Source organism: Psittacula echo (assembly GCF_963264785.1).
Source record: "Psittacula echo genome assembly, chromosome: 2".
Lineage (NCBI taxonomy): Eukaryota > Metazoa > Chordata > Aves > Psittaciformes > Psittacidae > Psittacula > Psittacula echo.
Genome location: NC_137737.1, coordinates 65572152 through 65584493, shown reverse-complemented (window position 1 = coordinate 65584493; position 12342 = coordinate 65572152). Strand labels below are relative to the sequence as shown.

Here is a 12342-nt window from a genome sequence, read left to right as displayed (position 1 = left end):
AATGAATTGAGCTCAAGTACTGGCAATCAAGTTAATTCCTCAGGATTTGTTTGATCAAGTATTACACTAGCTAGTAAATACTCCTCCACCTGCACCAATTCCTTTTAAATTTTGTTTGCATAGTTTATGCTTAAGTGGATTTAAGATATCTTCAGAATAATCTTGTTGTGAAGAGGCTGCCAGAGGACAAGAACAGTCTTTCCTCATTGGTTTACTCTTTCCACAGCTCAGAGAATCACAGCTAATTGATACTGTTTCCATTTTAATTACACATAATTTTTCTGTTTTGCTACCCAGGGAGCCAGGAGAAGAAAACAATACTCTGTCTACATGCAAATCTTCCAATCAACAATTTAAAACCTTTGTGTCCCCAAATTTGTTCTTTATATTTCAAAATGAAAATGTACGTGCTTGGGTTGGTCCTTACAAGTTTTCATTGAGTGGGGTTGTTGTTGCTGAAGTTCAGACCTGTAATTTAGGGCAAGAAGCTTCTCCCTCCCTTTTCCTGTATGCTGGGGCTCAGATCAACATTAGGGGCTGATGTCCGTGTTCCCAGCTCCCCTGTTTTTTGAGAACAGGCATTCTATAAACAGTAAGCGTTGTGGTCCATGTGTAGCTTGTGCTTTAACTGAGTCCTCTTCTGTGTTGTCTTGCCCCACTGTCGGCCCCTTGCAGTATCTATAGTTATAGTATATATATTTTATATATATATATAGAGAGAGTATATATAGTATATATATTATATATATATATAGTATATATAGTATATATAGTATCTATATATATCTATACAGGAACGGCTGTATCTATAGTTTGGTAAATGCTGTGGTGCAGATATGTGGGATGTTGCATTACTGGCACTGGCTGGATGAAAGACAAGGAGGGAATGAGTGAATATAGACAGAGAAAGACAGGGTGGGGATAGTTAGTGGCTTTGGAGGGTGGAGCTCTCAGGTGGAGATGACTTTCTGGGGGGGAGGAGTGGTGGGATGGGTTATGCTGGAGCCAGGCATGTACACAAGAGAGACGTTCTTTGTTCCTTCCCCTCCTCATCTGGCAATGGAGTCAGCAGAGGCCTATGCAAAAAAACAGCTTTTGGAGGGAGAGTGGGACCTCCTGTAGAGAGGAGGAAAGGGGGAAGGCTAAGAAGTATTTTTAGTAGAGAACTGCCCATATTTCCATGCATGATGGCAAAGCCTGCCTGCTTCAGCTTGGAAAAGTAAATATTGGCTGGGGGAACAGCGCTCCTGATGCATGGAATTTTCTTTCCTAATGTTGGTGGGCTCAGCCGTGTGGGCCTGAAGCTCATGTCTGGTCAATCTAGAGGCTTCAGAGGGCAGGAATGTTGCTCTGATGCCTTGCCATGCCTTTTCTGATTAGCAAAACCAGGCAGTCTGCGCCCCCAAGCAAGCCTTACTGCAGCTTTATGATGAATAGCTGAAAGATGTGATCCTATAATGTGACAAAAATAATGAGGCTTTTAAAGAAGCCATTACACAGTGTCAGCTGTGCTTTTTCTTCTTCATGAGAAACTTCGTCAGCACAGGTAGAGAAGTGAAGTCAAATCCAGTGGTTTGGAAGGGTAGGGGATTCTGGCACCTTAGTGCACAGGGGTGGAAAGCCACCACCTGGAGTGAGCCCAGGGTGCTGTGGGTCTGCTGCTCAAAGTGGGGCTTCTCCACCGTCCATGACCAGGATGCCCTTTTGCCCTGGGGTCTGTGGCATCTCTCATCTCTTCTTTTCTTCGCTTTCTGTTTTAAACTCTTGCAAATCCATCTGTTTGTACCAAGGCTGGTGACTAATGCAGTAACTCTTATTAGGTCAAAATAGCTGAAATCATGTGGCAATTACACATGCATGCTCACATGCACGCAGAAGGGTTGTTTTCCCCCCTTGAGCCCCCCTTTTTTCATCTCTGGAACAAAACATTCTCTCACAGCTCAGAGTGCCGCCAGCAGCTGCCCAGCTGGCAGGAGCAGAGATGTTAATGCTGTCAGTGAAAGGATGAGTCACTTTGCAAAAGTTATTTAGGAGGGTCATCCTTCTTGTCCCCTTTCCCCTCCAGCCACCGATCCTTTTGGATTCATCAGATGTTGGAGGTCTGCATTGGCTGCTGCCCACAGGGAGCACAATGAAGGCTTTTCAGAGCAAGAAGGTTCCTTCTGGGAGTCACAAAAATGACTAGCCCCATGTTTGACTGATCTGTTGGTATCTTGAAAAAAGCTTCTGCCTGTCTTGGAAACATGTGATACTAGCTCCAAGGCTGCCTTCTACTTTGTGAGGGGAAAATGGGAAGTCAAAGGTGTAAGGATAACAGAAAACAATGACTTTCTGCATAACTTACTTTTGGCTCTTATTTTTCGGAAATAGGTCACCAAAAAGCTGCCTTCTTCCTAGGAAAATTGTGCTCTCCTATGCTCTCTGGAGGAGGCAGATCTTTTCTAAGATCTCTCCCTAGCTGAGACCTGTTTCATGCCCTGAACCTTTTCCTCAGCCCATTAGATTGTGATTGATGTTTGCTGCATTTCCAAACTCCTTTGGGCCTGGAGTGCCCCAGGAGCCAAATCTGGCACAAGCACCACTTGTTCCTTCAGTGAGAGCTTGGCAGTGTGCTCCCAAACCAGCACCAGGCTTGCCACAGGGAAAACTTGTTTGTGATCTCAACTGGGAAAAGCTCTGACCTTTAGGAAGGTAGTGTTTGAGAGAAAGCTGAAGGTCAAATGCAGTGAAGGCTAGTATCGGTGTAGGCTTGGTAGTTTTGCTTATTAAATACCTTCTGAAAAAGGTCTATCTACCTGACCATTTGTTATGCTTTTAAATTGTCTTTCTTAACCTAGAATAGCTGAATGGTTGCCATGTCTATGCCAGTGCATGCCCATGTGCATGCTGTAACAGAGACTGAGCTCTAAAGTTCCCCATCCACAGAGCATGGCCCATCAGGCTCAGAGCCATGCTGAGCAGGTGTGGTCTTTCCTGTATGGCCTGAATCAACTTAGGTGAGGATGTCCTCTCCAGAGTTCAGTTCATTAATGCCAGAATTTGGTTATGGCTTTGGTCACATTGATGAGGTGGGACTGATTTTTTTTCTAGCCTCTTCTGCGATTTGCAGCATGTAAAGTGGGCATGTGCATGACATGCACAGGTCATCTCATGCATCATCCTTCTTCTTGAGTCTGTAGTGCTTATGAAAGGCTGCTGAAAACTTTCCATCACTTAATGTCCATAGCATCCCCATCTCCTAATATGTATCGAGTCTGCTAGAAGTTGGTTTGGCTGCTAAGAGGGCTCAGTTTCCTTGATTAAACATGTCGTAGACCTAGAATTTATAGGATTATTTTTAAATTTAGTAGATGAAAGGGGGGAGGGAGGGTTGGATATGGACAAAAATAAATCTGAGAAGATTCAGGCATCCCCTATGACAATAGTTCTGGCTGGGCAGAGGAGAAAAACACAGAATCAAGTCTTTGTTGCTTTTAACGCTTAAAACATTTTGACACTTTTCATCATTCCTTTAGAAATGTTTCTTATCACTTTAAATGATCTGCTCATGATAGACAGGAGTGCAGTCCCTTCCAGACTGTGCCACAAGTGGAGAAGCATTGGCTCACAGTACTACTGTGGCAGAGACTTCCACTGATACCCACTTGCATGTTTCTTTTTGAGCACCCTATGCCCTTGCTTAACAGCTAAATATAGCTGGCTAATCCCACAACTAGCTTGCTATATTTTTTCTTATTTTTTTCCCCTAAATCATCTGACACTGATAGCAGAAATTTCCTGATTTCTAAAAGCCAGGGAAGTGTCTGTCTGTGTGTACTTGTTTTCTTCCTTTTTGTCCCTCCCCCCACCATTTCCCTAGTGTACAACGGCTTCATTTTGGTAGATGACTTGAAATTCTAGTGTTTGAAAATGGCAAGTAACTTAGTTAAGCAAATTTGGGAATGTCAGTGGGGATGAATGGCCTCTTGATGGCATTTTAATCGGTATCTTTTTAAGATATACTATGTTCCCTACCTCCCTACCCCCCTGGAAAGGTACCCATAAGTTGACCATGAAATAACAAGTGACTAAGTGTACTGACAGAAGAATTACAAAGCCCAAACACTCATCAGTGGCAAACTAGTCTTGTGTCATTCTGTGGGTGTCTAATTGGCCTGGTGTAAAATACCAAATTAAGCCTGAATATTCAGATTAGAAGACTAAAATAGTCTCTCCCAGAAGTTTATTCTGTTCTCTGATATTTTTGTCCTATTTTCAACCTTTATAGAGGTGACACATCCCCGCTCAGCGTTACTGGCTGCATATTGTCAGTCTGGAGTACTGGTGCTCCATCTGTGAGCACCAGCTAGCAGCAGGTACTGTAAATCATAGAGATTCATGACAAGGCTATGAAGTTTACTGAAGGACAAACCACAGTATCTGTGTAGAAAATTACTGTATCTGGTAACTAGGAGTGGCTCCTGGTTTGCCAAACGCTGCTGTGATAATGTTGTTGGGTGATGCTTTAACCGTTGTCACATATATAGAAACCGCACATGCAGTCATGTATGTTTTGCAGCTTCGATCTTCCTCATGCATTCACTTTCACACTCGTGTATGCTTGTTGCCTCCAGAAAAGCTGAGCTGAAATGGAGCATGAGGCTGTTCCTGCACTCTTCCGAGGCTTTCTTTTAGATTTGGGAATGGAGAAGGTTGAATCACTCAAAAACACATGGCGCAATGCTGGTACAGGCTGTCAACAGCTCAGATGAGAGTGACCAGAATATTGGGTCCAGCACCTAAATAACTATGGTCTGGAGGGCTTTTAGACTGCAATGGCACAGTCAGGTTTGCTTTGTGGTATTGTCCTTGGAGTCCTGATTTGGCTAGTTTAGAGGCAAATGCAATTCAGACTCAGATGTGCATCTTTTGCATGGTTTTTTGGTTTTGTTCCTGCTAATATACTGTAGGTCTCAGAGGTCCTATGCGATGCTAGTGGGTGAGTGGTCTCAGATGGTGGAGGCTGCCAGCAGAAGCATTGGGGAGCCCAAGATCTAGGGTAAGGCTAAGGCTAAAGGTGATCAACTGGATGATAAAAGTTAAGCCTGCAAGTCAGGATGAGCCACCAGCAGCCCAAAGTAAATAGTGGTCACTGTAGGATGTAGTGAAATAAGGCTTACGGCAGATCATTGCTTGTGAATCAAATCCAACAAAGTCCAGCTCAGTCAACATGAGTACTGTGCTGATGGTCAGAGCTGACCCTACATACTGCACGTGGGGCTGCCAGTGCTGGCCTAGGTGGGAAAAATGGGAGCAATTTGGGATGGGTGAACCTTGGGGCCTCCCTGTACAGCCTTTGCTCATGCAACCCTGCTCCATCCCTTTGAATTCAGATAGTATGCAGAGACATTCTTGAACTAAACTTGAATGTACTCAACACCCATCTGCAGTGAACTGTGCTGGGAGAAACTGCCCTGGCACGTGCCGTAGTGCATCCTCAGGACATCTGCATGTGCCTAGCTTCATTCTATTTCCAGCTCTTCACATGAGTTCTTGGGGGATACAAGAAGTGAAGCTATTCCTAGAAATCCCTCTGCAGTCATATCTCTTCCCTTAATTGGCGGACTCATCCTTGCTTCTTTTTGCCAATGTTAACAAGTCTTTTGGCTGCTAAGGGGAGTTTTTAGACTTGTTTGAAAGAATTTTTCTCCCACTTCCCTGCGTGCCACTTCCTGTGCTCTAGGGAAAGGTGCAAACCCATGGCTATTGAGTATTTCACTTGAAAGGCTTTCAACTTACATGCTGTTGTCGTACCAAGAACCTGTGCTCAGCCCAGGACAGCATCGTAAGGCAGGGGCTAACAAATGCATTGCCAAGGGTTTTGGTGTAATTCTTGAAGCATGTGGTATGTGGGGCACTCTAAGTAGAAAAGCACCATCTTGGTTTTGGGATACCACTTTACAGCCTGGTATGAAGACTGTGCATAAAGCCATGAGAGAAAGGCACATGTGTATCCACATGCATCAAATCTCCTTGCTTGTGCTGCACTGCTATCCTATGCAAGGCTTTCATGCAAAGTATGCTTGTCCTCGGTATGTGTGCAGTGGCGCTCTTGAAAACAGGAGTGAGACATGACTCCTTTAGGGCTGGCCCCACTCCAGTTTTCCTGGAGCCCCAGATGTGCCCCACAGAGCCCTCTCACTACCACTGAGCACTGCTGTTAATGCTTCTGGCACTAAAATACAGCTGGTGACTCCTGCTTCTTCCTTTCCATTCCGCCATGAAGGGGGAAGAAGAGGGGGAGGAGGAAAAGAAGAAAAAAAAAACCCCAAAACACATGCCTTGAAGGAGAAACTTCCTCTTACCAGCTTGATCCGGGACCTGCTTGCCACCCAGCTCCCTCAAAGGAGTTGTTTTTGGTGGTGATGCCTTCAGCATCATTCCTGATAGCAGCCACTCTCTTTAGTTTGCTGCTGCTAAAATGTACTTTGGGAAAACTGCATTTCTGAGCCCGGTTCACAGGAGTGTTTCCACTTAGGACAGCATTTAATTGCATGTTGGAGTCAAACTGAGATTGAGTGGGACTTGAGTGATGCTTAAAGAGAGGGAATATACAGCTGAGACCTGGATCTCATTTGCAGGCTGTAACCGCTCTGCTGCACCAAGCAAGACCCGCAGCTGAGGCAGGCCTGATCCCTCTCTGACGTTTGTGGGTGGATACAAGGAACGAAAATGTGGACGACCACCCCTGGCAGGCCAGGAGTTTTGATTTTTTTGATCCTGTGCGTCCTGCACCCCAACAGCACCAGTGTGGTGCAGGGAGGAGTGACCATCCCCATTCCAGCTGCACACGTCTGTCCTTGGAACTCAGCTGAAGTGCTGGCTCTGGACCTCCAGACATGACAATGAGTGGCCCCCAGAGAGGGGCCAGAGCTGTGGTTTTTGGATGGGGAGTATGTAGAATGGGATGGGATGCCTGCACAGGGACTGCATGAGGGCTCTTGCAGGAAGGGACAATACAAAGTAACCCTTCTTCCTCGTGCCTGTTCCCACAGAGATTTCATAGGGGATTTATGCTGTTGACTTCCTTCTCCTAGTGCACTGGGAGCTTCAGGCCCCTGGGGACTGTGTGTGTGACCAGAGATCAAAGGAAGGGTGTGGGAAACATGGTTTCTCCTGTAGGTCCCTGCTGGGAAGCACTCCCAACAAGGTCTGTTTGGCTCTCTTGTCAGCCCAGAGTGTAAGATAGCTTTGATTTCCTGCAGTTTGAGTAGCTCCTGGCGGTATAATGTTGACCATATTGCAAAGGGCAAGTGTCCGGCTTTCCCCGTTGTGTAGGTGGGCTTTAGTTTTATAGCTCATTGCCGAAGACAGGGAGTTTTGAAATGGCATTTGTTTTGGTTTTGGCATCTGGTATCAGAAATGCAGTGTGGTCAAAACTGCTAATTTTCCCTACAAAGGGGCAAGCTCAAGAAAGCTTTCCAGCAAGCTTGTTTGCTTCTACAGGTTTTTATTCTCAGTTTTGACGAGTAAGTTGAACAAAAAGTAAGGAAGGACCAGAGGCCTCACACAACTCTGGTTGGAGAAAGTGTGCAATTCCACCACTGAGGCAGTGTTTCCTAAAATAACAGCCTCGGGAACCTCTGCAATCTGTTTCCCTGTCTTTTACCCTTTTACAAGAACTGAGAAGTCTTTCAGCATTGTGAAGTAAGGCTGTGAAATAGCAACCAGAACAAGAGTGCCTCAGTCTCTCGCTCTCTATCTGGGGACCTATTGGGCTATTATTAGCCAAGGATACCAAATACATTTTGTAAATATTTGAAAAGCCTCGCCAAGCGGTGTTGGGAAGACACATGTTCTTTTATGAGCCCCACAATCGTTAAACCCAGGCAAAATGCAACGAAAGAGCCACAGCAGTTCACACTTATCACCCCGTTTTGTTCTTGTCTGTGTAAAAAAAGAGTTCTTGGGTGCTTCTTGGGTCACAGCTGAAAATCCTGCCCCTAATGCTTGGCAGAAGGGGTTTCTTTGCCAGCAGAGATTTGACAACTGGGCTCCCGAGCCCCCAGTCTGGGACGTGGTGGTCTCCTGGCACCCACCTCCAGCGCTGGGGTCTGGGAGCTGGTCTGAGCAGCCAGCCCGCTCCTCCAGTGTAATGCGAGGTGCCTGATTTTTGGGGATTTCCTCGTAGCCTCTTGTCCTCTTTCAGTGCGGGAGGAGTGACCCGCAATCTCGGTTTCCATCGCTAGAGGGAGGAAAACTACACGGAATTCTCACCCCCTTCACTCCTCTCCTGTTTCCCCCTTCGTCCAACCGCTCCAGGCAGGGCAGCAGATGCTCTTCTAGCACGTTTTGTACGAGGAACAGGTAAAACCGTGGTAGGTGGGCTCTTTCTTTCGATTGTACCAAAGCAGAGTATTGAGGATGTGTGCATCCTCACAGATTGCTGTGAGCAGGGTTCAGGGAAGCTCTGCATAGCCCTGGGTACCTGCTGAAGGAGGGGGACTATGACAGCAAAGCAGGCTGCAGACATATCCAGAGCTGTCAGCAAGTTCTGGCCATACTCCCTGGAGTAATTTCTGTGGGAAGTGAAATTGCAGTGCAGTGGTGAAGAAGTCACATTCCACCCGTGGTAACTAAAAGGGTGGGCGAAGGGCTGAGAGAACTTAACGCACACCATAAGGTGAAGGTATGTACTGAACACCATATGGTGTGTCCTTGCACCCTTCTGAGCTGAGGGGGAATATGTGCATATCTCCTCAGAAATATTCTCCTTCAAAAAACTTATCAGCTCTTGTATATTTTCTAGCATCCGAAGCTGTGATATGGCTGGTTTAGCGTGGCTGAACAAATCAAACCATTCAAAAAACACAGCTTAAGGGACGACTGTTCCCTCTCTTCAACACATATATTAAAAAAGCTAATTTAACAACAACAACAAAAAACCAAACCCAACCAAACCCCACAACTTTGAACAAGTGCCGTTGTTAGGTGATAGATTCTTGCAGCAGTGCGCCATCGACACTTCTTTTTTGTTTGAAAGCATAGCAATTTTGAAATTTATTTAAGAGTAAGATGATGACAGTTTCAACCTAGGAATAGGATCACTGTTGTAAAGTCAACCTGCTCCCATGGGAAGTACTAGAAGACAACTTTCCTGCTTTCAGAACCTATTTTATGAAACCTGGTAGCTCTTTATCAGTCTCCTCTAGACTTGGGATTATGAGAAGTAGTTAAGGTTAGCTTTCTTCACCAGAGTGACATCAACTAGCTATGGTGTTTTTAGCTTCATCTGCTATGGGGACCAGCCGGCTCTCCTACAAGATGTGGAAGGGTGGAAGCAGGCATGTCAGAATGAGCTACTGGCTCTGTGAGAAAACCAAGGGCACATCTCTCTTCTAGATTTTGTGATGGTCATGGTCATAGCACTGTGCTGTATAGCACTGCATGCAAGGGTGTTGTCATCTCTTGGGAGGTTTCTGCCTTTAAGGGATGGCAGTAGACTGGTATTTTTTTAAAAAATGGGTTTAAAATGAAATAAAAAGGTAAGAGAAATAATTTAATGAAACACGCAAATAATAATAATTTCAAAATGAAGTAAAACTGATCAAGAATGAATGTGACCATGGCTGTTGCTCAAGCCTGAACAGAGGAAAAACAGAGATATTAACAAATTAGAACTGAAAAAGCATGTATGTGGGTTTGTGTTTGGCTTTCATATTTATTTACTTAAGTACAGGCTGTTATATATTGTGGTAGCAGTAGGAAACAAACAAAAATGTCCACATTTCACCTCCCAAAGCACACTTTATTAATGAAAAGAAACATGAAGGAACGTGCAGGACTCTAAGACTGGAAAAAATTTAAACGTGAGCTCATACCATGCTGAGAGTTTCTTAATATGTGACTGAGAGGTGGCCATGCTTGTAACTGCCTTGGTCCTTATCAGGAGGGCAAAAGGATAGGATAGAGCAATACTGAACATACTCCACCTTTATCGTTTGATACTAAAAGAAATATGTACATCCACATGCAAAACGTCTTCTGCCAGTGAAAACAACATGGAGAGGCTGAAGTAGCAGCAAATCCCTGTGGCACAGGACATGGGGATTGTGGGTTGTGCTTCAGGCTCAGCCTTTCCTGGGGGAAAGCCTCGGCTGGCTGCAGCGTTGGATGGGGCAAGCAGTGGTGGGAAGGAGGCAATTTTCTTCATCAAAAGGCTGCCTGAGTGTTGCCGGCGGTTGGGAAGAGAGGATGGGTTCCAGGAGGGGACGAGTGCCTGAGAGGAGGGTGTGCCAAAAAGATCTGTCTGGCACGGAGCAGCTGGCCTCTGCTGCTAGTTCAGATTGGCTGGCCCAGGAGGATCCTAATTACAGCAGAATTGCTGTCTCCATAATGGCTGCGGCAGGAGCAGTGTGGGCCATAAGGCACTGAAAGGGACCTGGATGTGGCAGTGGAAGATTATTAGAGTTACTGCGCTCTTGTCCTGGCCACTGAGTCGCACAAAACCTACCAGATGTCAGGGAGGAAGAAATGGGTCATCCTCGGTGTAGGCTTGTGCAAATAATGTCATTGACTGCTCATACGAACAACGTGATTGCATATCGAGGCTGGGTTATGCACTACTGAGGGTGTTCATGGGGAAAGAGTTGGCAACAAGGGAAGTCTGCTTGGGCATTAGGGTCTGATTTGCAAAGCAGCAGCTACTCGTGTGGCTGATGTCTGATGTGAATAATAAAAGCTGTTCAGGCAACTCCTGGTGAAGGACTGTAGCTGTGTCAGATGTTCCCTGTGTACCAGTAACGATGGCCACTCACCCACCCACACCAGCTGCTGACCGATAAAATCATTCTTGACAAAGCTTGGGACCAGAAATTATCAAGAAAAGCTGTGATGAGCAATAAGAAAACTATGTTTTAGGATGTGAATGTTATTTGTTTTTGGATTCCTGGTATGTTCCCATGAAGGTCAGCTTCAGATATATTTTGAAATCAAAATGGTAAGCTCAGGGACAAGTATTCATAGATGACGCATTAAAGCAGACATGATCTTTGTAGTATGGGCAGCTTGCTGGCAATCTGAAGTTACTGCTGATGCCTGTTGCATTTAGGATCTAGGGTAGGAGGTGCTCCCACCATTTCATTTGCAAGAAAGAAACATCACAGATTTTACAATGATCTTTTTGGAAGTGCTCCTTCAGAAAAGAACTTTGAAATGTTAAACTGCCTCTTTGACTTGCAGCCCAAGTGTTTCCTGAAAGGAAAATCTGGCGCTTAGCCCCAGATGTGAATAAGGGAAGTGGAGTACAGGTAAAATGTTATTTTCTGCCTCTTCCTACTTGCTTCCCAGGAGGGCAGAGCCCCACAGCCGCTTCCTTGCAGGCTGCAACTAAAGCACACATTTTTGTCTTGCGCCAGACTTCAATCACATGCAATCGCCTTATGGATAGCCAGGGCAGTAATGGTGATCTTAGACATTACTGGATGACTCACATTTGCTTTATCTAAGTCTGTTCACACTGTTGCAGCTTTTCTTGCTGGTGACGATGTGGCAGAGAAGGACAGAGTGAGAGAGTGAGATAGCTTGGAAGTGGGAGGCCGTGCCAAGGTGACGAGCTATTTTGCATTGGCATCTGATGGCGCTAATCAGTAACGATGTACTTTAGAAGGTGTCTTTGATAACACGCTTTAATAATTTAACCCTCCTCATATTTTTGGATTTATAATTTGCGTGGGGATTACAACCTGAATCTGCTTAGGTGCCTCTGGTTTCTGACACAGCAGCAGCCTTTGAATCGGCGAGCGTCTGCTCTTGCTGCTTAATCTCTGAGGCAGCCAATTTGGGGACAGAAGGAGTTTTTACTTTATCTGCTCCAAACACACTTGTATTTTATTCCTTTGTATTGGGAAAAGAGGGGAAAAAAAAAAAAAAAAAAAGAGAAAGAAAAAAAAGGAAAAAAAGTGCTGTGTGTGTGAGCACGTGTGTGTGTGTGTTTTTATAGTATGGGAGACAGAGACAAAACTGAACAAGTGTGGGAGGGTGAGAACCTTTATTGTGCAACAAACTGATGGCACCAAATATGCTGCATTTGTTGTGAGTTAAAAGGTTTATACAAAGATTTTCTTAGTAGTGTCTAAGATCTTAATAGGGTAATTAATCTTTCTAAGTGTTAGTGCCAGATTATGGGATCAGCTATTACCCCTGGCTACAGAGTACTCCTTTGTGTGTTGCTATGAACAGGACTAAGTGATGAGACTACTCCATTTGCTAAACAAAGATATGGTTGCTGCTAGCTTGTTTATGTTTGAAATGCGTTTTCTGGTGCAGTAAGAGAAGGAAGCACCATTTCCTTGGGAATATTGC

General features: G+C 45.0%; 1 long non-coding RNA gene across 2 annotated transcripts in view; it reads left to right on the top strand.

The window, feature by feature from the left end:
• The first annotated feature begins 573 nt into the window (after positions 1 to 573).
• The window catches only part of LOC308217540, a 115670-nt gene continuing 103901 nt past the window's right edge, over positions 574 to 12342 (top strand). For both annotated transcript variants that reach the window (XR_013956259.1, XR_013956260.1), the window contains exon 1: positions 574 to 592. This is a non-coding gene — a long non-coding RNA (uncharacterized lncRNA). The remainder of the gene's footprint in view (positions 593 to 12342) is intronic.